This window comes from Canis lupus (assembly GCF_048164855.1).
Source record: "Canis lupus baileyi chromosome 16 unlocalized genomic scaffold, mCanLup2.hap1 SUPER_16_unloc_2, whole genome shotgun sequence".
Classification (NCBI taxonomy): domain Eukaryota; kingdom Metazoa; phylum Chordata; class Mammalia; order Carnivora; family Canidae; genus Canis; species Canis lupus.
This window is the reverse complement of record NW_027326429.1, coordinates 62,510-87,631: the sequence shown is the minus strand read 5'-3', so window position 1 is coordinate 87,631 and position 25,122 is coordinate 62,510. Positions and strand designations below refer to the sequence as shown.

General features: G+C 39.0%; 1 long non-coding RNA gene across 1 annotated transcript in view; it reads right to left on the bottom strand.

Annotated features, from left to right (window-relative positions):
• The window catches only part of LOC140629554 (uncharacterized), an 81,393-nt gene extending 59,005 nt beyond the window's left edge, over positions 1 to 22,388 (bottom strand). The window contains exon 1 of the long non-coding RNA XR_012027405.1: positions 22,301 to 22,388. This is a non-coding gene — a long non-coding RNA (uncharacterized lncRNA). The remainder of the gene's footprint in view (positions 1 to 22,300) is intronic.
• Positions 22,389 to 25,122: the final 2,734 nt, after the last annotated feature.

Sequence of the window (25,122 nt, the reverse complement as noted above, 5' to 3'; positions counted from 1 at the left end):
GGAAGGACAGAGGATGAGGGAGAAGCAGGCTGGGGATTAAGACCTGAGCCAAAGGCAGACACTTAACCAACTGAACCACCTAGGTGCCTCCCCTGTCCCTCTGCTTTTTAAAAAAGATTTATCCACTCATTTGGTGGGGGAAGGGCAGAGAGAGGGAGACAAGCTGACTCCCTGCTGAGCAGGGAGCTTATTGTGGGCAGGATCCCAGGACCCCGAGACCATGACCCAAGTAGAAACCAAGAGTTGGATGCTTAACCAACTGAGCCACCCAAGCACCCCCTCCTCCCAACTTTTTGAATAAAAAAAAAGGTTCATCTGTTAAGGGGCAAGTTTATTAAGTACTTATTAAAACATGCTGAGGCATGATAAGTAGTATGGAAAAAGAAAAAACTTACAATGAAGCTTGCAATTTAATCAGAAAGGTGGTATGAAAATATATATAAACCTGAGTAACATATTTACAGAGTAAAGTATCAAGGAGTACAAGTCAATATGTCCTAGAACTTTGCAGTTATAGCTGTGGAATTTTTATAATATGCAAATATTTTGGATCTCATCCAAAACCTAACTACTCACAGTAGCAAACATCATCCAAGCAACTCTTACAAGGCTCCAGAGTCTATGAAAAGAGGAGTCCAATGAACATAGAATGTTAGAGTTGGAAAGAACTTGAGAGATTATTTATTCCAACAGTTTCAATATGTAGATGAGGAACTGTAGGTCCCAGTATGTAAAATCACTGACAGTTCAGGAAGGGGAAAAGAATAATCTTTTTCAACTGGGTCACCTTAAACATGTAAAATATAACTTCTATAGGTTTCAGTTAAATCTTAAATTGTAACAAATTATCCCCAAATGTTAGTGATTTACCACTGGGATTTATTTCTTGCTTATGCTCTATGTCCATGCTGGGTCAGGCATGGCTCCCCTTGAGGAAGTTTCACTGTAGGACCAGGGAGAATGGAGCGGCCCACTTGGGACATTGTGGGTTGATGTAGGGTAAAGAGATCATGGCCTGGCAAAGTCTGGCTCTTAAAGCTTCAGCTTGGAAGTCACAGGCTAGGTCTGATGTCCAAAGAGCAGAAACTATGGATCTTTTCTGAGGGAAGGGGTTGCCTTCAGAGAGGGGCAGCAAGTATTTTGAACAAGAGTACAGTTCATCACAGTGATGTGGGTAAAAGTGCTTAGTGAAGAGTGGAACACCAATGAATACAAGTTGTCTTGATCTGTTGACAGTCTACCAGCTACTAATGATGGACCTGTGGCTCATCTTTCTTACCACATTAGTGCTTAATAAAACGTCTTATTAATTAACTTATTAAGATTTTATTTATTTATTCATGAGAGACACAGAGGGAGGCAGAGACATAGGTAGAGGGAGAAGCAGGCTCCTCACAGGGAGCCTGATGCAGGACTTGATCCCAGGACCTCAGGATCATGGCCTGAGCCAAAGACAGACACTCAACCACTGAGCCACCCAGGTGCCCCACAAAACATCTGTTTTAGAACTGTCAATCACCATAGTCCCTGTGCCAGATATAAGGATGATTTTCCTAAGGATGAATCATTGTATATAAGTATATATGTGTATATAGATATATAGAATTTGTGTATATATATAATATATATATTTTGGTAAGAGTTGATCTTAACAGCTATTGCAGCTTTCAGTTTGATTGATAATTTTATACTACATGCTAGCAAGCCTTGTCACATGTGTCTTAAATCAGCCATTTTGACCTTATGTGTTTTATTTGTGAAAAGGAGACTTCCATCACATTTTTTTTCTGACAGAATTTGTCTTTAAGAATACATAAATTCCATTGTAGCTATATAACTCCTCCATAATTGCCTTATTCATCTCTAAATTATGCTTAGAGGAGGCAAGATGGATGATACAAGCTTTTCAATGTTTTATGGAGAGTTAGATGCAGACTTCTTGGAAACTGTTTCTCTCAGCTCTTCTTTTTCAGCTAATACAGGCATCAAAACTCAAGGAAACTCACTTGCTGTAGAAGCTGATCTGCAGAATCAATTGGATTGTTTGCTAGACTAAAAGATCTGTGATGTTTGGATCCCCAGAGCTTTATTTGGGGGGTAACCTTTCATGTAGGGTCACCAGTGGCTTCTAAATTTAATGTACTTTCACCAGTGGGTTTTGAAGCCAAGCCTCCGCTCTGTTGTTTATGCGGATTTGGAGGGGGAGAATTGACATGCTCATTCAGAGGGAAGGTAAATTGAGTTCTGTCTTTTAGCTCTGGATTGTTGAACAGGTTGCAATATAGTTGTTATGACACTAGCCTGGTGTTGACCTTCATGTAGGAATTTTTGTAGATTTTGCAAAGCAAATATAAATGCAATGAACTTTAGTCATGGCCAAAGCCAAACTGAGAACACCTTTGAAATCTAGATTAAAAACCCATCACAAAATTTATTTCATATAGGTCAATGAATTATAAAAGTGAGGGGTATTAACTTCAAATATCCCCGCTCTCCCCCTCATCCACACACACAAAAGGCAAGTGCTTGGTAAAATGCCATTATTTTCACAAGGTAGAAAGGAAGGGATAAAGTAACAGGATATTTCTATGTTAAAAAATAATAACAAGGTCTGTATTGACCTGTTCCATCATTAGCTTCTCCATCAGTTCATAACTTCAAAATGTTTTCTCAAATGGTTATGTATTTGGCACATGGGAGTAAAATTTGAAGTGGTAGCCTAAGTTTTAGAGTAAGCCAAATCTATCACAGCAGTAAGTTAATGTAAAATAACATTCATGAGAGATGTTAACTGGCTAACTAACAATACACTGCAATAGACCAGACCCAAGTTTGCATACATCCAAGGGAATAGTCTGTAGGGGCCTGGGAAACCATTACTGTCACCATTTTCCTATATCCTTTTTGGAAAAGGAAGACCAAAATGTGCCCCAGGTCTGAGATATGGTCCAGAGCACATATTTATAAGAAAAATTCTTAAACATCAAAAATAAAATAAATGTTTGAATATCACAGCAAACATTAATTTGATTGCAAATTAGTGGGCGTCTTTAGAATATCAGTGGCATTGTGTGAGAATGAATTTTAAATTTGATCTAAGATCTCTGGGGTCATTTAGCTTCTATTTTCTATTGTCCAGGAGGAAAGGAACAAAAATAACTTTAGTTCTTCCTTTTGCACTTGTGAATGAGTGGTCTCCTGGCATAGGCCTTCTATTTCTTGTATTTTTCACTTATCTTATACTCAGGTTATAAGTCTGAGCTTGTTATATTCAGATGACGGGAAACCACCTCTAAATTCTGTGCTTAGTCAAGAGAGCTGTGTATAAAATTACACACACATATACATAATATACACATTTACATATATAATTTCTAACAAATGGTCATTTTGAGTGCCCAACACATGAAAATAAAACTTCATGAGACCAAATTCTGAGACCATGGAATGGGCTAGGGCCTATATGTGTTGTGCTGTTTTACTAAGGTATTATTTCTCCAGAATGCACCATAGTGTACAGGAAGGAGCAGGGCCACCTGGCCATGAAATGGGACAAAATCCTGAGAAGCAGAATTTAAAATAAAGAAAAAAGAGGTGGGATAGTGTGAATAGTAGATTTTGCTGTCTAATAAAGATGAAATTTCTGGTGACACAGTGATTGGCCAGGGATGCTCTGCTGAGCTCAGCGGGGGTGGCATGGGTTTGGCTCCAGGCTGCAGTTTCCATTCAGGTTTCACCCTTGTAGTGGTCAAATTTCTGGGGCCTGCTGGCTGCTCAGGACCCATTCTTCTTATAGTGATGCCAGAAACCCAAAGGCATAACTCAACTAACTGCACTAGCCTCTGCTTACATCATGTTTGCTAATATCCTGTTAGCCAAATCAATTCATGTGCAAAGTCAAGGGGGGAGAGGGAGTAGGTGTATAGTTCTCCCTTAGAGAGAAAGTACTGAATATTTGCCGAATGATGATCTAATATCATAAATGGTCTGCGTAAAATCTTCAATGTATTGCTCTTTTATTGTGTGGTAGGAGGTTGGCTTGGTGATCTGGTAGTTTGATGGGGCTGGAGAGATGATAAGGGACTTGGCCACATTAATAATAGTAATAATACTAACATTACTGATAATAGCATATAACATTTACAAAGGCAGGATGTTGTATCAGGCTAATAATAAATAATAACAGTAGAAGCTGCATATGCACTTATACTTTAGACATTGTTCTGAGCACTTTACAAAAATTAATGTATATAATTCTCACAGCAACCCTATAAAGTAGATGCTATTATTACCTTAATTTTTAGGTGAGGAATTGGGGGCACACAGAATTTAGGTGGTTTTCCCAGCATCAAATAAGTCTAGTAAATGATGAGCAGAGATAGATGCCCAGAGTCCATGTTCTCCCTGCTTCTTCAGCCATTTTATGGGTGGAGGGCTGACATGATCTAATTTACATTTTTTGAAAATATTTTATTTATTTATTCCTGAGAGAGCGAGAGAGAGAGAGAGAGGCAGAGACACAAGCAGGCTCCATGCAGTGAGTGGGACTCAATCCGGGGTCTCCAGGATCAGGCCCTGGGCTGAAGGTGGCATGAGCCACCAGGGCTGCCCTAATTTACATTTTGAAAAGTCATTCTAGATTTTCTGGAAGAAAGAATGGGCAAAATCATGGAAATGGTAAGGTCTATTAGAACAATGTTTCTCAAAGTGTTACCTAGAGCCTGCTATTATGACTTTGTTACCGGCCCATGACAAAGTAAGCACAGAAATTGAGAGGAAGCGTTTAGAAGCTCTTACAGAGAACTTGATGTTATTTCCAGACCAAAGTGTGTGATCACTATCCTAGTAATTCATTTTTACTGTATGTTATGAAAGTGTTGGTTCATAATGGATTGGAAATGAAGCACAAAATAAAACAAAAAATGCAAACAACTCTCCCTTCGTCACAAACAGCTTGAGAAAACGCTGTGTAGATTAGTGCGATAATCCAGGTAAGTGTTTATTGGTAATACCTTGAACAAGGGTGATGCTTGCGGAGACAGAAAGTAGGTGGATTTGATAAAAATTTTAAGAATTAGTCAGTCTTAATTGCAAACATCTTAGCAGAGATTGAGGGAGAGGGGTGGAAGAGTACTAGGCAGATTTAAAGGAAGCATTCAAAGATGCTCATCTTGCTTCATTTATATGGGGCCTGCATGCTGCTGGTGGTAGCAGTTTTAAGGAAAAATCACAGGAATACAATTCTGTTTGAAACCCAGCAAAGAGGAACTTAGAGGAAACTTTTGGTAATTTTCGATGTAGGTGAAATGCTTGTTTACTATTTCAGAGTGATTGATTCATCTTGGTTTGCCTGGGACTTTCCCACTTCTAACGCTGAAGTCCCACATCCTGAAAGTCCCTTCAAGTCCCAGGCAAACCGGAGTGGTTGGTCACCCTCCGTTTTATACTGTAAATAGTATTTTATGTTATACTGGTGGTACATGTGCAGTAAACATCTTCTTCCACTTTGCTACCAGCTCATCTGGTGAGGTCCTCCATTCCTGGGATATTGGAGTATGATATAGATGCCCAGACAAAATAGGGGGATTTGAGTGAGCCCTATTGGAAGAAATTTCCAAAATGATAAAGAAATAAGAGATGGAAATAAAATGAGATGTTAATTATTCAGACAGACCTTGGAATTTTTTCCTGCAATGTGGAATTTCTCACAAATTCTTGACTTTGCTGACTTTATTTTGCCATGGGGAAGAGAAAGCATGAAAGGAAACTACTCTACCCTAGTCCATAGGGAAGAGCTGGCAGGGAGCACAGAGTGTCAATAGCTTCAAGAAGACATGGCTGTTTCAGCTTAGAGCGCACAGAAGAGCAGGATAGAACATGATGGGAGGGACCCGTGATCTCCCCTCCCCACATGAATATCGATTTCAACTTTTTAGAGAGTTGATTGTGATGATTCCACAACCAGAAAACATAAAAGGATATCCAGATCAAGGGTGGAGTAGCTTAAAAAAATCTTAATAATGATTTGGAGGGGAAATGGGGAAAGCACTTGTTGATGCAAACATAAACTTTTCACGTAGGAAGCTCATTCTTGAGTCTTTCCTATTTATGCAGGAAGTGGATTTAGAGCTTCCATCCCACCAGCGGGTGGTGGCATACAGTGTGGACTGTGTGGCTGATGGCTAATTAGCTAATGTGCTTCAGTCCAGGGTGCCATCTGAATCCTTAATTCTGCCATACAGATCCAGTCCTCACAAAAGGGCCGCCATCTTGGCTTTTTAATGTAACATTTCTACTTTCCCTTGGGCCGTATTCTCACTGTTGCCTTAGGGACTGTCTTCTTTGGCACCAGATGTCTCCTAAATACTGTGCAGTTCTGGATATCTGCCTGAAAGGATCATCCGAACTATGATCTCAGCAGCCTTCTCTCAAGAATCAAGGGTGAATCTGTGTCCTAAAACTAGGACCACACCTGTATTTAACCTATATCACCATCATCTAGGAATTTCACTCCCTGAGACTGAGACCTTGCCTCCCCCTTTTCTTTTTAATTAATTTGTCACACACACACACACACACACACACGGAGAAGCAGGCTCCATGCAGGGAGCCCGACATGGGACCTGATCCTGGGTCTCCAGGATCATGCCCTGGGCTGAAGGCAGCACTAAACCGCTGAGCCACCCGGGCTTCCCCGAGACCTTGCCTCCCCTTAATGGTCTTCCCTCATCAGTACCAATGAAGAGGGAGCTCCATCTGGCTTTGAGTATTCAGCTGCTAAGCAAACACCCTGGGCTCAGAAATTCTTTTATTTATTTATTTATTTATTTATTTATTTATTTATTTATTTATTTATTTATGATAGTCACAGAGAGAGAGAGAGGCGCAGAGACATAGGCAGAGGGAGAAGCAGGCTCCATGCACCCGGAGCCTGACGTGGGATTCGATCCCGGGTCTACCAGGATCGTGCCCTGGGCCAAAGGCAGGCGCCAAACTGCTGCACCACCCAGGGATCTCCAGAAATTCTTGAATACTCTAGTTAAGTATGCCTTTGACACAACCCTTTGGATATTCAGTGTTGTATTACTACATACTCCCATTCAAGGGCCAGCCCTGCTGCCAGGCCAGGTCTCCTGTCATGGAACTGGTTTCCTTTCTTTCTCACTCTGAGTTCATAGGATACCTCTTGACCAAGCTTACTCCAGTGATGACAGCTGGGCCTTATAAAACACAAAGGATGACGATCAACTATGTGACTACCAAACAAAGGATAAAGAGGACAGCTGCCAGGGCATATGGAGCAATATTCACAGATGATAGAGAGAAAGCAGGACTGCTCAATTCCATGTATACTTCTGGCTTCCCTATTAAGTCAAATAATCGTCAAATGTGGTTAAGAGGGAATTGATGCCTGGGATGGGTGATGAGTAGTAATAAGAGGGCACCTAAGTATTTAAATGAAAATTCTCTGAGGTTCAGGTAAATCACTCTAGGATTCTGGCAGACTTCTCAAATGGGATTATTTAATCTTGATGGATAATCTTTGATGAACCTGAGAGATGCAGGAGATAGTCAATCATATCATTTTCCAAAAGGGCAAAATCCAGATTTCAATAATTAAAGACATATGAAATTAAAGGCTTTTCACAGAAAAAATTGAGAATACATTTTTAATCAGATGGTTCTTAGTGCTTAGAAAGAAATGTGTTGGTATAATCCAAGGGCAATAAATGGCAAGTAAGTCCTTAGAAACCAAAGGAGCTTTATCACTCTTTCAACCTCTTTCCATTTACTCCTCTATCTACTTCTCTCTCTGCTCTGATTTGTTCCTCTATCTTTCTTTTGCAAAGAACAGCTGCTGTTCCCTCTGCTCTTCCTGCATGACACATCATAGCTGTCACCAAGTGAAGGGGGGGTATCCTCAGATTCTGAGTCTACATTCCTTCACATGTCAAGTACCTGTCCCTAGTAAAAATTCTAGAGCACACATTTTATGGCCCATTGACAAAACATCCATATTTAACTCATAAGAGGGGTTAAGATGGGAGTACTTGTATTCTTATTGATCAAGAATTAATCTATCAAGTGGGACTAAGACCACACCTTTTCTAAAGCTTCTATTCCCACCTTTCAGAATCAAAGGAGACTCATTCGCTGGGGTTAAGACCTTGCCTTTCCAAACCTTCTTAACCGTCATCATCAAGGATGAAAAAGGAGCTCCTGAAATACCCCTCTTTCTACCACTGAACATTCACAGACTTGCCACTGGTTCCTTGAATCCATAAGGACCAATCTTATTTTGTATTTATCTGTGCTTATACACATCACTTCAAAAACCTTTTGACATACAGGGCAACTCTCATCTCCCCCACTCTAATGCTCCAAGGACCATGAACATCCTCTAATCTGTTTTCCTCTACTATGCTTCCACATATCTTGAAACCCTTTACCACATACTCTGGATTTAATGATCTATCATCAGTAAAATCCCATATATCTTTTATCTTTTCATTTTTTGCCATTTTATCTTAATGGAAATTTGGTTGTCTCTGAGGATGCTGTGTTTACTGTAGCCTTCTCAAGTAATGGCTGCTTTTGTCCTACTACTTTCTCACTTCTAGGCCTGAGGGATTGGATAGGTGTCCTCTTTGCCTTTTATTGATGCTTTTAGACCATTTTCCTCCTCCTCTCCTTTTTCTTCCACTCTGAATCCAATATCATCAAACTATATCAACCACTATCTCTCATTCACTGAGTTTAGATCATGAGGTAGTTCTCCAAATTTCTTTATGATTTTAGATTCTTGTCAACTATCCCTCTCTCTAATATGATTCTTTTTTTATAAGATTTTTATTTATTTATTCATTCATGAGAGACACAGGGAGAGAGAGAGGCAGAGAGAGAGGCAGAGACACAGGCAGAGGGAGAAGCAGGCTCCATGCAGGGAACCTGACGTGGGACTCAATCCCAGGTCTCCAGATCAGGCCCTGGGCTGAAGGTGGCACTAAACCGCTGAGCCACCCGGGCTGCCCTCTAATATGATTCTTATGCCCTAATGATTCATATATATTTAATATATAGCTGATTCTTTCAACTTTCTGATCTTTTATTTCCTTGATTTTATCTCTTCCAAAAAATCTTGTCTTCCATTCTACCTCAGCCATTATTTCTCATTATCATATTCTAGACCTTGTTTTAATTAATAACCATAAGTCTTTCATACTCTCAACTTCATGCCTTTCCTCTCTCACTACCATCTTGAAAATTTTCCAGTTCATTTCCTCTAATAGCCCAATTTAAAAGGGTTTCCAAGACCTCCCACTCTACCACAAAACTCCAATGCATTGAACATATTATTTTTCTTCTCTTGCTCAATTCCTTGATGTCCTTTTTCTCCTCCTTATCAGGGTAAAAATTATACATTCTTTATAATCACTCCTTTGCATACATCTTCATCTCCTTTGCCTGTATCTTGGTAAAAAAAATATAACCCTGGTGAATTTTGTCTTTTTCATTACTCCAAACTTATGCCCATGTCTAGCTGAACATGGCTAGAAAAAAAATTCACAACCACATTGGCTAGCCTCATTATAAATTCATGATTAGAAATCACAAATAGGCCTTTAATGCTTTCAGGCAAACATAAATTCCTTATCCATTATTCTCCTACTCTTCTAGATGATTATGTCACCATCTCTGTCTCCTTAAAGCTCCAACATCTCCTCCTCCATTTTTGGTCTATGGTGATGATTTTGCTTTTGGCCTCACTAAAAACGTGAAAGCACTCAGAAGAGAACTGCCACTGACTCTACCACCACCTCTATCTACTTACCAACATCTGAATTCATGTCCTATACTTTCCCTTTGCCTATCTCAGCTCTTCTCTCCACTTGAGTACGTGATTCCATATCCTTTTGCTCCAGCATCACTCAGCAGTTCCTTCTTCTCTTGCCAATATCATCAATATTTCCTCTCTCTATGGGATTGTTCTCATTTGTTGTTTCTCAATTATAAAAACCCTCTTCTTGGAGGGTGGAAGGGTGGGAAAAATGGGTGAAGGGGAGTCGGAGATACAGGCATCCAGTTATAGGATGAGTAAGTCATGGGAATAAAGGGCATAGCACAGTGTATATAGTCAATGGTATTGTCATAGTGTTGTGTGGTGACAGATGGGAGCTACACTTGTGGTGAGCAGAGCATAATGTATACAGAAGTTGAATCACTATGTTATATACCCAAAACCATTGTAACATTGTGTGTCAACTATATTATAAACAAAACAAAACTCTCTTCTTGATGACACATTCACCAACACTTGGTACCCCACTTCTTTGCTTCCCTTTGGAGCAAAGGTCCTCTAATATGATTTGAGCTTATTGACTCCAATTCTTCTTACATTTCCTTAAACCACTCTAGTCAGGTTTTTGGCCTCATGACATCACTGAAGCCACTCTTGTCGATATAAGCAATGACTTCTACATGGCTACATTGAATGGTCAATTCTCAGTATCTATTTTATTTGATCCAATAGTGTCATCTGACCTAGTTGAAAGCTCTTTCTAGCACTTTGTTCATTTGGTTTCCAGGCCTCTACATTATCTTGCCTTTTTCTCTACCTTAGCAATTGCTTTATTTTAATCCTCTTCTCTGGTTCTTTCTCTTTCTCTTTTTAATGTTACAGGGCCCCAGGGCTAAGTCCCTTGATTTACTTTCATCCTTTTTGAGCTCATTGAGTCTCATGGATTTAAAAACTATTTATATACCAACAAGTTCCAATATATTTCTAGATTGGACCTTTCTCCCAAACTGCAGACTTGTATTTCCAATCTGTCTAAAATAGACTTTCTGATTTTCCTCCCGCATCCCAAACTTCCTCCATCTCTGGCCTTCCCTGATCACAGTTGATGACAACAACTCCAAGTATCCTGTGTCTCAGGCCAAAAACCTTGGCATAACTCTTTTCTCTTTTTCTTAACCATGTGCAATTTATCAGCAAATATCGTGGACTTCATTTTCAAAATAAATGTGGAATTTGACCAGTTTTACCACTGCCATTTCTCACTACTACTGACTGCCTAGGTCTGCGTCACCATCTTTCACTGAGATTACCACAATAACATCCTAACAGATATTACTTATTCCTTTTAGATACAGCAGCCAAAGTTATCCTCTTAAAATGTAAATCAGATCATGTCACTCTTTTTAAAGCCATGCAGTAATTCATTCAACATATGAATTAAAATCCTCATGATGACCCACTTACATCTCTGATCTCATTTCTCAGTCTTTTCTTCAAATCATTTACTCTACTGCAGCCACATTGATTTTCTTGTTTCTCGAACAAGCCATTTGCCTTTTGTCTTAGTGTTTTTGCATGGGTTCTGTTTTCTGCACAAATGTCCCTTTCTCAGAAATTTGCATGGCTGACCTCCAAGTCTCTGCTCAAATGTCATCTTTTCAAAAGGACCTAGTGAATCTACTTAAAATTTCACTTCTCACTCCCAAAACCCTTATCCCATTCTACTTTTCCTTTTTTTTTCATAGGATTTATCTTCTGTCATAGTATGTAATTTACTTATGTATTATATTTAATATCTTGGTTTTTCTCCCCTGCTATAATATAAGTTCCAAAGGGCAGAAATCTTTGTCTATCTTGATCATTGATATATTGCAAGGGCCTAGAACAGTTCTTGGTACATAATAGTTGCTCAGTAAGTATCTGTTGAATAAATAAATGAATCCTAATTTCTAGATGTGTCTTACTTTGTTAGGTGTCCCTTCTTTTTCCAATCAGCCAAGGTGAAGGGGATGAAGTCAAATGTAAATAAACAGGATTATTTCCTCCAGAGATGGGGTAAAGTAGGTTCTCTAAGAAGAAACTTTTCTCTAAGAAAGTAGAATAAAGGTAGAAGGGAAATAATGAGCACATCTGTAAAGATAGGATCATGAAAGTGTTGAATAACCAGTAGGTTATGGGGCTTGGGGCAAATCTTAGAAGTTGGACTAAATGAGATTGATGACTCCTTCCAAATTTAACATTATACAATACTTGAATACTCCCAAGAGTATGGATGCCTGGATGAGATTTCTAATGGTGTTCGGGAAAATTCTCCTCTTGCTCCTTATCCATTTAATAGTTTTATCTTCAACTTTAGAGACTTAGAACTTAATAAAGTTATCAGAGACATATACCGAGAGAGGTAATATACAAGATTGTAGAATCAAGGATTAAGGACATTTCAGTGGACTCCAATAATGGACTAAAACAAATAAGATAAAACTTAACAAAGATCAATCTAAAGTCCAGCATTTGGGGGTAAAAAAAAATCAATTGTGCAAGTGCAGAATGAAGGAAATGAGGCTTGACAGCAAATTATGTGAAAAAGACTTAAGGGTTTTAGTTGATTATAAGATCAATATGAGCCAACAGTGTGATGTCCTAAAAACAAAACCAAAACTTCTCAAATGTAATCTTGGGCTACATTTGTAGAAACATAGGCCTGGATGTATAGTAAGCTACATAATAGTCACAGGGTACTTCACATTATGGAGAGGATGGGTAAAATGTTTTGTCTTTAATCTCAAGTTTTTTACTTAGTTGAGGTTGTCCCATTTTAAGAGGAGCATTGACAAACAGGCAAAATGCTGAGGACATCAGAAATGCTGGGTTCTTTCAAACTACATTTATTAAGGGCAGATATTATTCCTGGATGTAGTGAATAAGCACACCAAAATCCATGCCATCTGGAGTAGTCAAAGAAAGTGAGGATAGTTTAGTTTTAAAAAGCTAATACATATATTTATTTGATAATGTATTCTATCATAAAACAGAAATACTTTAAGATATTTAGTTATTGTGCAAATTTTGAGCAGTACAAGAAATTGGAAAGAAGCCAAAAAAATTTTCTTCGTGGTTACCCTATTCACGGATAACCACATTTTTGCACACTACTTTTACTCCATGCAAAATTTCCAGAATCCAAAGAAAGTGTGAAAGTGTGCATGAATGGCTTATGTGGGCCAAATCTGAAGTGAGGTTTTTCACTTCCATCCACAGTTGACTGACTGGTCAGAACTAATTTTAGGGTTCACAGTACTATCAAGGATGCTGGGAAATATGATGTAGCTTTGTCCCAGAAGAAAAGAGAATGGTGTTTCTTGTATAATCACAACTCTCTTTTGAGACCTGGTTACTCTAGTTGGCTTTGTTTTGATTATGATTCAGTGTATCTGCTATTAGAAATATCATTCTTGGGGCATCTGGGTGGCTCAGTGGTTAAGCGTCTGTCTTTGGCTCAGGTCGTGGTCCCAGGGTCCAGGGATCAAGTCCTGCATTGGGGTCCCTGCATGGAGCCTGCTTCTCCCTCTGCCTATGTCTCTGCCACTCTCTCTGTGTGTCTCTCAAGAATAAATAAAATCTTAAAAAAAGAAATATCATTCTTTACTTGAAATTATTTTTGGATCAGAACTAGTTTAGTTTACAGTTCTCCTTTTTTATAGTTGCCATTTTGTCTTTCTAGCTTTTACACTGAATTTTGTTCAGGTGATTTTTTTTGACTCCTGGGTTAGATGAGTATTTAACTTCCTAATTTTCTTCACATGATCCTGACTTTTTTTGTTTGTTTTACCTATATTCCATTAGGGGTAGCCTAGTAGAAAGTGCACTGCTGTCTGAGCACTTGAGATTGTTTTGATCAGAGCAGGAAGGTAGAAATCTGCCCTTCTGTCTACCTCAAATGCCTTCCTTTTAAGACTTCCTCAATGCTTCTTCAATTGTCCTGTACTAATGTCTTCTCTCACATACAGTTTCAACTCATTGCTTTTAAAGAGCAGCAGCTTCATTCTTTTCTATAGCTCTGTTTTTGTCATGATTTTTCTATGTTCTGATCTCTGATCCCTTTTAGTCTCTAGATAGGTTTGTTTAACTGCATCCCTTCATGCACCACAGAATCTCTCTGCTGGATTTAGTTTCCTTAAAACTACATGATGCTTTGGGAAATCCCAAACCTTGCAAAGTATCATTTAATAGAGGATAACTGAAGCATCTTGACTCAAAGATAAAGTTTTAAAAACTTCTTTTCACTGGTAGGTACAAGAGATATTTCTTGTTTCCAAAACAGTTTGGCAGGTTAATAAATTAACAGGTTATTTTTTACCAAAATAGTGATAATTGGGTAATTGGCCTATGATACTTCGGAAATAATTTCAGCATAATATATTATATATACATATTTGTGTTCATTTTAATCCATTCACCAAAGATAGTTGCTGGATCACACCCTCCAGAAATGGTTAGCCAGCATTTAATCCAGAGGCCACACTGCAGAAATGGTTACTCTAAGTATTTTACTATGCAGATTTCTGATCAATACAACAGGCTTTGTTAATGAGTATAAGTTAGAAATGGACTTTCATTGGTAAACTTAGTGGTCAAGATGTAGGGATTATCTAGAAGATACTCTCTATCCATGCATGAATAGGGCAAGGCTAAAATTCATGTAAGACATACTGTTATGCCTGTGCTAGTTGTTTTTAATCAACACCCATTCTGATGGGGTAAATGCTTATTTTTTAAAGATTAAATAAATAAATATTTGAGAGAGAGAGAAGGAGAGACGTAAGGAGGTGAAGGACAGAGAGAGAGGGAGAGAGAATCCCCAAGCAGACTCCCTGCTGACTGTGGAGCCCAACACAGGGCTTGATCCCAGACTCTGAGATCATGACACTCAACTGAGAGCACCCTGTAGCATTTTTTTAAAAGATTTTATTTATTTATTTATTTATTTATTTATTTATTTATTTATTTATTTATTCTTGAGAGAGCCAGAGAGCAGAGGAAGAAGCACAGGAAGAGGGAGAGGGAGGGGGAAAGAATCTCAAGTAGACTTGGGGCTGAGTGTGGAGCTAGATGCAGGACTTGATCTCACCAGCCTGAGATCATGATGTGAGCTGGAACCAAGAGTCAAATCTTTAACCAACTGAGCCACCCAGGTTCCCTCCCCTGTTTTGTTTTGATATTAGATAGTAGTTTGAGCATTGCTTCTTGGAACAAGGATATGAATGAGAGACACCAGGGGTGCTGGAAGTGGAGCCCATTTAAGATTAGCTTTCTCTCTCTCTGCCCCTCCCTCCCACTCATATGCTCTCTTTCTATCCTTATAAAATAATAATAATAATAATAATAATAATAATAATAATAAAATAATAATAATAATAATAGAGTGAGAGAGCCCAGCAGTCAGTACCCTTAGAAATGGCACAGTCACTGCATTTGGTTATAGGGTTACACAGTGGTCAATCAACACAACTGTATGCAGCAGCCCTGAAAAGGGCTTTAGGTTATGATTCCTAGGCAGTCTTATATTAAGTCATTGATTAGAAAGATTCTTGGTTGTCTGACTCTACTTGAGGGTTAGTTGAGTCCTGGTGTTTGATTTTTGGCACATTTGGCTTGGGTAAGCCTCTCCCACAAGGTGCTGTCAGATTTTCTAAAAAGACAGAGAGTTGGGATTTCATCCTGTTTAAAGAACAGGATACATGATTGTCTTGGGACTGCCTGCTAATTAAATGGCAGGATTCCATCAGACATTTGCCTTCTTTGCTACTTTGTAACAAGATTGTAGAGAGATCTGGAACCATCTTTTGCCTCTAATGAGGAGCTTTCAACCTGTAGTACACTTTGCATAGGTAAAATTCAAGATGTCCATGGTGTTGGATATGAAAATGGATTAGGGTTTTTCCTTACTAACTCTAACTGAAATAAGACTTTCCTTCAGTTATAAGTGTAGGCAACACATCCTTGTGTTACTAACTTCCTTTGTCACTAATAGAAATCACATTTATTTTCATCACATATAACTTTTATTGCAGATATCCCAATGTGCCATTTCATCTCACCTTTACCTTGCAATTATAGTGATAGCAGATCCACTAGTAGGTCTATTTTTAATTTATTAATAGAGAATTCTATGTATTTTTATATCACAGGTATTTAACAATATTTCAACAACTGTATTTCAATGTAGTTTGTTTTCTTTTTAATTCCTATGCTTTTTGTCTTATACATTTAACATGTTATTCTGAGGAGACACAACAATGATGCAGAATTTCTGCTTTTTTAAGGCAATTGTTATTTACCAAAAAAAAAAAAAAAAAAAAAAAAAAAAGCCTAGTTATTTACGACTGAATTGATTTAGGTTAGTTCCCAACAAAGTGGACAGGTGGTGCAAGAATAAAGTCAATGGGAAAAATGTGGTAAGGAATTAACACCATTATCCACCATGCAGTTTGGGTGATTCTAAGCTGGCCAGCACCATGGCAAATTTTGAAAATCAGAGGCAATATCTCTGCAGATATGGCATAGCTAAGTTCTGAGAGGTTGTGCAAGACCTGGCCCATTGGGTGGAGAGGAGGAGGATGGCATTCCTCTACTTTCTTTTCCCGCTGTGCAATCTTGTTTTTATATTTCCCTTCAATTTTTTTCATGATAATTTTAAACAACACCATGTAAACATACTAATTTAGATATTTTTGAGAAAGTGTCACTTTTGGAAAATACTCTTAGAGGGAGCAAGTATACCCCATTCTCTGTCCCCATTCTGTCTGTTTCACTTCTGGACATCCTGGGAAATAAGTAGAATACAAAGGACTATAGAAAATGACTTACAAAATGATTTTAATTTTAGAGAATGGTCTTTCCTTTTTCTCAAAAAACTACTTTATCTTGGTGTACATTTCTACAGTAGTCACCACGATAAATACTAGGTAAGGAGTTAAGTTAGGTAGTTGAGGATGATAACAAAAGATAAAAGAAAATTTCTCTTTATTTTAAAATTATATATAGTTCAGTAATTTTCAAAATTTTTTGAAATTTTTTTTGACCTATAGTCAGAAACGCATTTCACATCCTGAGCCAGTACACACGCATACATGCGCGCACACATGCTTGGAACAAAACCTTTGGGAATCAATACTTAATCCTTATTTCCATTTCCATTCCATTTCTTTCTTTGCCATTTTATTCCATATTTTTCATTTAGAAAAAATGCTAGTATAGCAGAATCTGAAGCTTGAAAAAGAATATTGGCTTAAGTGGGGTTTGTACCTTAAATTTCTAAACACAGTTCAGAAATAACACACTATACTTTCTCCTACCTTCTCCATAGCACTTATCATTGTGAAACAAAACTAAGTGAGGGGATTGTGGGGGACCTAACATTAAGAACTTACTACGTGTTGATAACATTATATTTGTTTTGTTCTCTTTTCTACTCCTCTGAACAGTCTTCAGGAATAGAAAAACCTAAACTTCATAATGGCTGAACTTTTTATTTATTTTCTTTTTCACTTATGTATCCATAGTACCTAAAAGAATGACTGGTATATATTAGGAACTCAATCGCTATATTAGTTAATTTTATTGTCTCAAATTTAAGGAAAGAAAACTGAAGCTCAGAAGGATTGGTGACTTGCTCAATGTCTCAGGGATTGTAGGGGGTGGATCTGGGCTTAATAGAATCTGTCCAATTCCCAAGCCATGGGATGTGTAGTGAGAAGTGTAGAGTCAGCCTGTTAATTTGACTTTATGCATACAAGATGGTATTGTGTACAAGGAAGTTTGGTGTGGTAGGTTAACACCCTGTTTTAGAGTAAGATCTGGTCCTGAAGGCTTGGGCCGTTTTTATATTTTTGATTATTCATTCATGCTGAGTCAGAACCAAGATCATAGGAATATTTTGGTCACAGGTCATACATTTTTTTTAAAAAAGATTTTATCTATTTGAGAGAGATAGAAAGAGAGTGAGAGCATGGGCGGGGGGGGAGAGGAGCAGAGGGAGAAGCAAACTCTGCTGATCAGGGAGCCTGACATACGGCTAGACCCAGGACCCCGAGACCATGACCTGACCTGAAGGCAGAGGGTAACTGACTGAGCCAGCCAGGTGCCCCAACAAGTCATGCATTATGACTAGAAACTTTTTTTCATCATCAACAAAACAATCACAGCTAGCCATTCTGCTGACTTTGTTGGATTCCATCAGGTAAACACAATCTGAATCAACCAAGAGTTAAATCTATTTACTTGAAGACAGGCAAACCCTTAGTGCTCTTCTACAAGTTCTAACCTGATGGTGTGGAGCCCCTGGGATAAAGTCATAGTTGGTTCTTTACGAAGGCAGAGACCTTCTCTAAATCTAGATCACATAGATTTCCAAATAAAATCATTCTGGCTGGGTCACCTGGGAGGCTCAGTCAGTTGGGCATCTGCCTTGGGCTCAGGTCATGATCCCAGGGTCCTGAGATTTAGCCCCACATCGGGCTCTCTGCTCAGCAGGATATCGGCTTCTCCCTCTCCCTTTTCCCTGCCTCCCCACTCGTGGTCTCTCTCTCTCTCTCTCTCTCTCTCTCTCTCTCAAATAAATAAGTAAAATCTTTAAAAAAAACCTCATTCTGGCCAAGAGAGACACTGAGCCAAATTAACAGTACCCCTCCCCCTACGTCTCTCCAAAGACCTTGGCAATAGGCTTTCTCAGATAGAGGTGGTACAGCTGTTGTCTGAGGTAGAACTATCACCCTACTGCCTAACAATGACTAGCTCACCACCCCAGCAACAGAGGAGCCAACAAGACTAAGACATTTAACAACTAATCATGGAGCTCCAGGAAGGAGACAAAGCTGCCTAGCAACTCCCCAAACAGAATTGCCTTTAACCATGTGAAAAGAATTTGATTAATGGATTCAGAGAGTTTGGCGGTAACCATTGACATCCAAGCATAGAGTATGTTTGTAGGAATGTGAGGCTGGCAAGTTGTTTCAGGCTGAGATTGGGGTTTGAGCCATGGAGGAGGACACTTGAAGCAGAGTGATTTGTGTCTTATATCTTTAAAGATGGATTCTCAGTGACTTTTTAAAAAGATTTTAATTATTCATAAGAGACACACAGAGAGCTGCAGAGACATAAGCAGAGGGAGAAGCAGGCTCCCTGTGGGGAACCTGATGCAGGACTCGTTCTCAGGGCCCCAGGGTCACGCCCTGAGCCAAAGGCAGCCGCTCAACCACTGAGCCACCAAGGTGCCCCTCCCAGCTGTGGTCAGACTCAGTGAGTGGGTAGCAAACTGGAAGGCAGGTTGTACATTTTTGGATATTGGGGCCATTAAGAGCAGAATGTTATGTTCACTGGTCGATGTATATCATTCTTAGTGATAAAATCTTTGGGAAAAATTAATGAAGTCTGGTGAATACAAAATGCATGTAAAAGCACTTGAGTTTTCATAAAGGCATATTTTCACTGAGTTGTGTTGGACCGTGGAGTCATCCTTTTCCATTGCAGGGGGTTACACATGAGTTAGAGATCAGAGGCTCTGGCACACTTTGGCCAGTCTTTTCTGAGCTCAGTAAGGATTTATCTCTGGTTTTTGCCTGGTTTAGTAAAAAAAGAATGAATGCCTCAATAGTTGCTCAGCATTTACAGATGGAACTTCTGAGCCATTCCATTTTGTCTGCCTGTTCCAAGCACTGCTTCTGGACCTCCTATACCTTATTAATTTGATGCAATATGTACCTCTTTCTTACTTGCATAAAAAAACCCCAACGCATGGGGGTGGCTTGGGTGGCTCGGTCTAATTTCAACTCAGGACCTGATCTCAGGGTCCTGGGATGGAGCCCACATCAGGCTCTACACTCAGCAGGGAGTCTGCTTGTCTTTCTCCCTTTGCTTCTCCCACTGCTCATGTTCTCTTTCTCAAATAAATAAATAAAATCTTAAAAAAACACAAAACCCCAAACTCTTTGTAACAACCTCCTATTTAGTTTGTCACACATTGGTATCACACTACCATGTGATAGTGTTGCCAATTTTAAAGTGTCTTAAATATTTGTGTCTATTTATCAGAGATTTTCAGAGGTTTTTGAACTATTTTTATGAACCCTGGGATACTTACAGGAATGTATAGTGTTTCTATTCATTTCTCACATATATGGAGTTAGTTTATTTATTTTTGGCCAGTTAGCCCTGCTTTACTTGTTTGGCAATTCTTCGTGAATTTAAATTTCATCTCCAGCTCTGAGTTTTCCAGAAGCAAACTCAAAAAAAAAAAAAAAAAAAAAAAAAAAAAGGGTGCTTCCTTCCTTTAGTTTATATACTGACAAATTTTGTCAATGCAGTGCAGTTTTACAATTTAAGAAATTATAATTTTGGAGAGCTATTCCTCCATTTTCTCTGTTATTTTGTTTTTTCACATGCAAAGCTCATTTTCCCCTAAGGATGCCAACTTATTTAGATGAATTTTCACCATTTTGATAGGATATTTCTTTTTTATACAATAGCCTTAATAAAGAAATAACAAATTTTTGATTGGATATGCCTGAAAACAACATTAGGCTTTTTTATGTTATTTTAGCATTGGAATGTGAAAGAAAGTGGTAAGAAATACTTGTCTGTACAATGGCTCATTGATTAAGTATTTTGATACTGATAAGCATTGTTGACCCTGTTATTCCAAGGACACTATTTTAGTCTGTTTGGGCTGCTTTAACAGAACGCAACACACCAGGTGGCTTATAAACAATAGAAATTTATTTCTCATAGTTCTGGATACTTGGAAGTTTAAGGTCAAGGTGCTAGCAGATTTGGTGCCTGTTGAGAACGTACTTCCTAGTTCATAAACAATTATCTTCTTGTCATGTTCTCATATGGTGAAAGGGACAAGGGAACTCTCTGGATTCTTTTATATAAGGTCTCCATCCTCATGATCCAGTCAATTCCCAGAGGCCCTGCCTTCTAATACCATCACATTGGGTGTTAGTACTTTACATATGAATTTTGGGGGACAAACATCCAATCTATAGTATATACTAATATTGACTTTATGTAGTGTTACTAATTTTGTTTAAGCAATCCTTTGGCACATTTGCCATCACTAAATTATTGTAGCAGTTTTAAACTTAAAAAAATTGAATTTTCTCCATATTTGACATACTTTATCTCATAATTATCAACTATAGTAGGAATTATTGCGTCCATTTTACAGGCGAGAAAACTAAGGCTCAGAGAAGTTAGTAACTTTTCAAAGGTCTCTGACCCAAGTCAAGATTTAGTGCAAGAATGAGATTGAGTTCATTTGAATTTACTCTTTCAAATCTCTTTAAAAAAGCATAACAATCATGTTCATTTTGACAGGTTTTCATGATAGTAATTTTTAATGGTTTCATTTAGAAAGACTGTATGTAGTTGTTACCTAGACAATTATAGGCTTCTTCAGAGGGCCTATATGTAGCAGATGCTCCCAGTGTCTCATTCTTATCCCCTTGGCGCTTATTATGTCCAGGCACACAGCTAACCTCCCATTACTAGCACATGTATGTCTTTATAGGCAACAGGTACTGGGAATTCATGCCCTCCCCCTCCCTTGACGTGTTCATTATTGTCTTCTATATGCCAAATGTATATGTGTACCTTCCCTCCCACCCCAAAATCCATATGTTGAAACTCAATGCCCAATGTAATGGTATTAGGAGGTGGGACTTTTGGAAGGCACTTAGATCATGAGAGTGAAGTCCTCTATAAAAGACACCCCATAGAGCTCCTTCTGCGATGTGAAGAATAGCTAGAAGGCACTATCTAGGAACCTGAAAAAGTGCTCTCACCAGACTGAATTTGCCTGGGTCTTGATCTTGGACTAGTCTCCAGAACTATGAGGAATATATTTGTTGTTTATGAGCCACCCAGTTTATGGTATTTTATTACAGCAGCCCGAACAGAATATGCCATTCACTTTCTTCTCTTTCCTGTTTTACTTCCTTTCTCCATTAGTGGTATTTTTTTTTTTTTTTGGATCACCTCCGAATGAACTACTTTTCCTTGAATCTTTATTTCAAAATATGTTTCTGGGATAACTCAAACTAAGACACCACCTTACCTATTTGTTATGGATATTGGAAGTAAACCTAGTAAACCTTATGGCCTGGAGCATCCAATCTCAGGTTGGGGCCCTCTCATTCTGGAATTTACAAAGGTGGCTTCTCATTTGCCTGGCCAGTTGTCTGTTCCTTGCTTTTGCCTCCTTATCTATATTTTATTTGACTGCAGACTAGAATTCCCAGTTCCCTGCTCTGACTCTTTCCTTCCTTTTTTAAAAAATTTTTGATTTTTGGCAATGCATTTGGGGCTGACTCTCTGGTTAGTCACCTTATCTACCTAATCTCTTGACACTGAGCATTACTTCCATATATTAGTTATCTATTGTTGCATAACAAATTACTACAAATCTTAGTAGCTTATGATAATAAACATTTGTTATCTTACAGTTTCTGCAGGTCAGGAATCTGGGTGCAGCTTAGCTGAGTGCCTCTGGCTTAAGTTGACAGTTAAACTGTCAGCTAGAAGTGTGGTCTCATTTGAAGGTTTGATTGAGGGAGATCTGCTTCCAAATTCACTCATGTAGTTGTTGAAAAGCTTTGGTTCCTGGCCATACAGTTCTCTCCACAGGACTGCCTCATGACATGTGTATTAGTCTACTTGGGCTGCCATAACAAAATACTGCAGCCCGGGTAGCTTAAATGCCAGACGCTTATTTTCTCACAGTTATGAAGGCTAGACGTCCATAGTCAAGGTCTTGACAATTTTAGCTTCTGGTGAGAGTGCTCTTCCTGGCTTTTAGACAGTGGCCTTCTCACCATGTCCTTACATGGCCTTATTCTGTGCATGTATGGAGAGAGAGATTTCTGATGTCTCATCTTCTTTTTATAAGGACACCAGCCTTTATGTCCTCATTTGACCTTAATTACTTCTCTAGAGGTCCCATCTCCAAATACCATCACATTAAGGGTTAGGACTTCAACATACAGACTTTGGGAGAGACACATTTCAGTGTGTGACACAAGGTACAGGAGACAGTGAGAGAGCAAGTGAGAAAAGCATCCATAATGGAAGCCATAGCCTTTTCTAATCTCATCTTGAAGGTGACATCCCATCACTTCTGCTGTGTTCTATGTGGTAGAAGTGAGTGCATAAGTTTAACCCACGCTCAAGAAGAGAAATTTAAACAAAGGTGTGAATTTAGTAGGTGAAAATCATTAGGAGTATACAGGAGAAACTCTCTTGCTTTACTCACACACATAATACTTATGACACTACATACATGGGTCTTGTTTCCCCCACACACCAAGGCAATTCTCTGTGACATCAGCTGGATGTCCTACACTTTAATTCAATTTAATTCTGACTTGCTAGAGTTAGTGCAGATCCCGTACGTTAAGGGCTAAATCCACAAGACTGCTCTCAACTTCAAATACCAATAGTGAGTAGTAAGTTCCCAGGTTACCCACAACTTCTGTATGATTTGGTTACAAAAGAAGTTCCCACAGCCCCCTCCTTGGAGTTGATCATTTGCCAGAATAGCTCACAGAACTCAGGGAAACAATTACATTCACCAGTTTATTATATAATGAAGGATATGATAAAGGATACCTATGAACAGTCAGATGAAGAGATACATGGGGTGAGGTGTGGAAAGATTCTGAGTGCAGGAGCTTTTGTCTTTGTGGAGTTGGGATGTGTCACCCTTTCCAGGAGATAGATATGTAGGTAGAACTTCCAGCCAGGAAGTTCTCTGAACCCCCCCTTCAGGGATTTTAATGGAGCCTTCATCATGTAGGCAAGATCAATGATAAACTCCATTTCCAGTGTCCTTTCCTCTCCAGAGAATGGACAATGTGAGTATAGTAGATATGCGGTGTACCTCCATGGTAGGCTGCAATACCCCTATCTCAGTAGGTTGCTGTGAGAATTAAATAAGGTTATACACATATAGCACCCCAAATTTTATAATTTCTGAGAGCAAGCATTCATGAGGGATTTTACTAGTGACTAACAGGTTTGATTCCTGGAGAGAAGCATTCATGAGACAATAAACTAGGGAAGAATACTAACGTGATTGGGTAGATTTTAGAAACTGCATTAGAAGTTTGGCCATCATCTAAAATATGTGGGTTTCTTGACCCCATTTATTATCCACTTTACTTTCCTAAACTTCAGCAGACATTTAGCAATTCTGATATCAAATTCAAGAATGAAGTAAATAGTGTTTAAAGAGGAGAATGAACCAGTTGTATTTATATGCATATGTTGAGGAAAGAGAGGAGGCCGTGTTCTAACCGAGGGTGTTATAAATTGAGAACTTGGGTGAGAAAGGTACACACAGATTAATTTATAGAATCCTGTCAGCAATGCTACTTTTAAAATAGCACTTATAGGCTCTCTGGCAAAGGAAAAGTGAAACAGCTGGACCTGCTCCAGCCTCAGGCTTGTAAAACCACCAGTCAGTGAATCCAATAAGCAGATGCACATTCCTACCTTGAACCACACCTCCTCCCCCACACTTTTCCACAAATCCTACACACCAACCCTCACAAAAATATTTCAAGTTGGTTTACAAAATTGAGGCCTCAACCCACACTCATTACAGCCACAATCTCTTATCTCCTCTCCTTTGGCCATTTCCCAATACACTGAATCTCTTTCCCGGCTTTGCATGCTTCGTCAGAGCAGAGCTTGTCTTGAGCAGAGTTATTCACAAAGGATCTTGAATAGGATGGAGCCTTCATCCATATCTGGATCCATTCTTTAGCTTTTTGTAGGAGTGTGATTCAACCATCTAGGAATCCCTATGGCAGAGTCATGTGTTCATTTGGAAAATGTTTTCAATTCAAATTTGTGACAAGCACTGTGCCAGGGGCCAAGGACACAACAGGGCACAAGCCTCAGACCTTTCCCTGAAGGGAAGTCTGATGGGGAGACAAACAGATGTGCAGGAGTGCAGGGCATCATGGGAGCACCCAGGACAGGGAGGGGTGGGCATGGTCATGCAAGGCTCCTTGCAGAAGGGGTGAATGGGAATTAGCAAAGTGCAGGTGGAAAAGAGAGATGTGAAAGGAATTGAGGGAAGACTATACGCTATGTCCTGGGAGTAAAACTCCAGATTAATTGGCCAAGCAGGTGATTATAAGAGATTAAAGAGAGAACTGTATCCACTGGGTTCTGAATTCTTGGTCTACCAGCTGGCCATCAGGCTGTGGGAGTTGGAAAGAAGTCTAGCAATGATGGACAAGATGCTGAGTCCAGGGTGA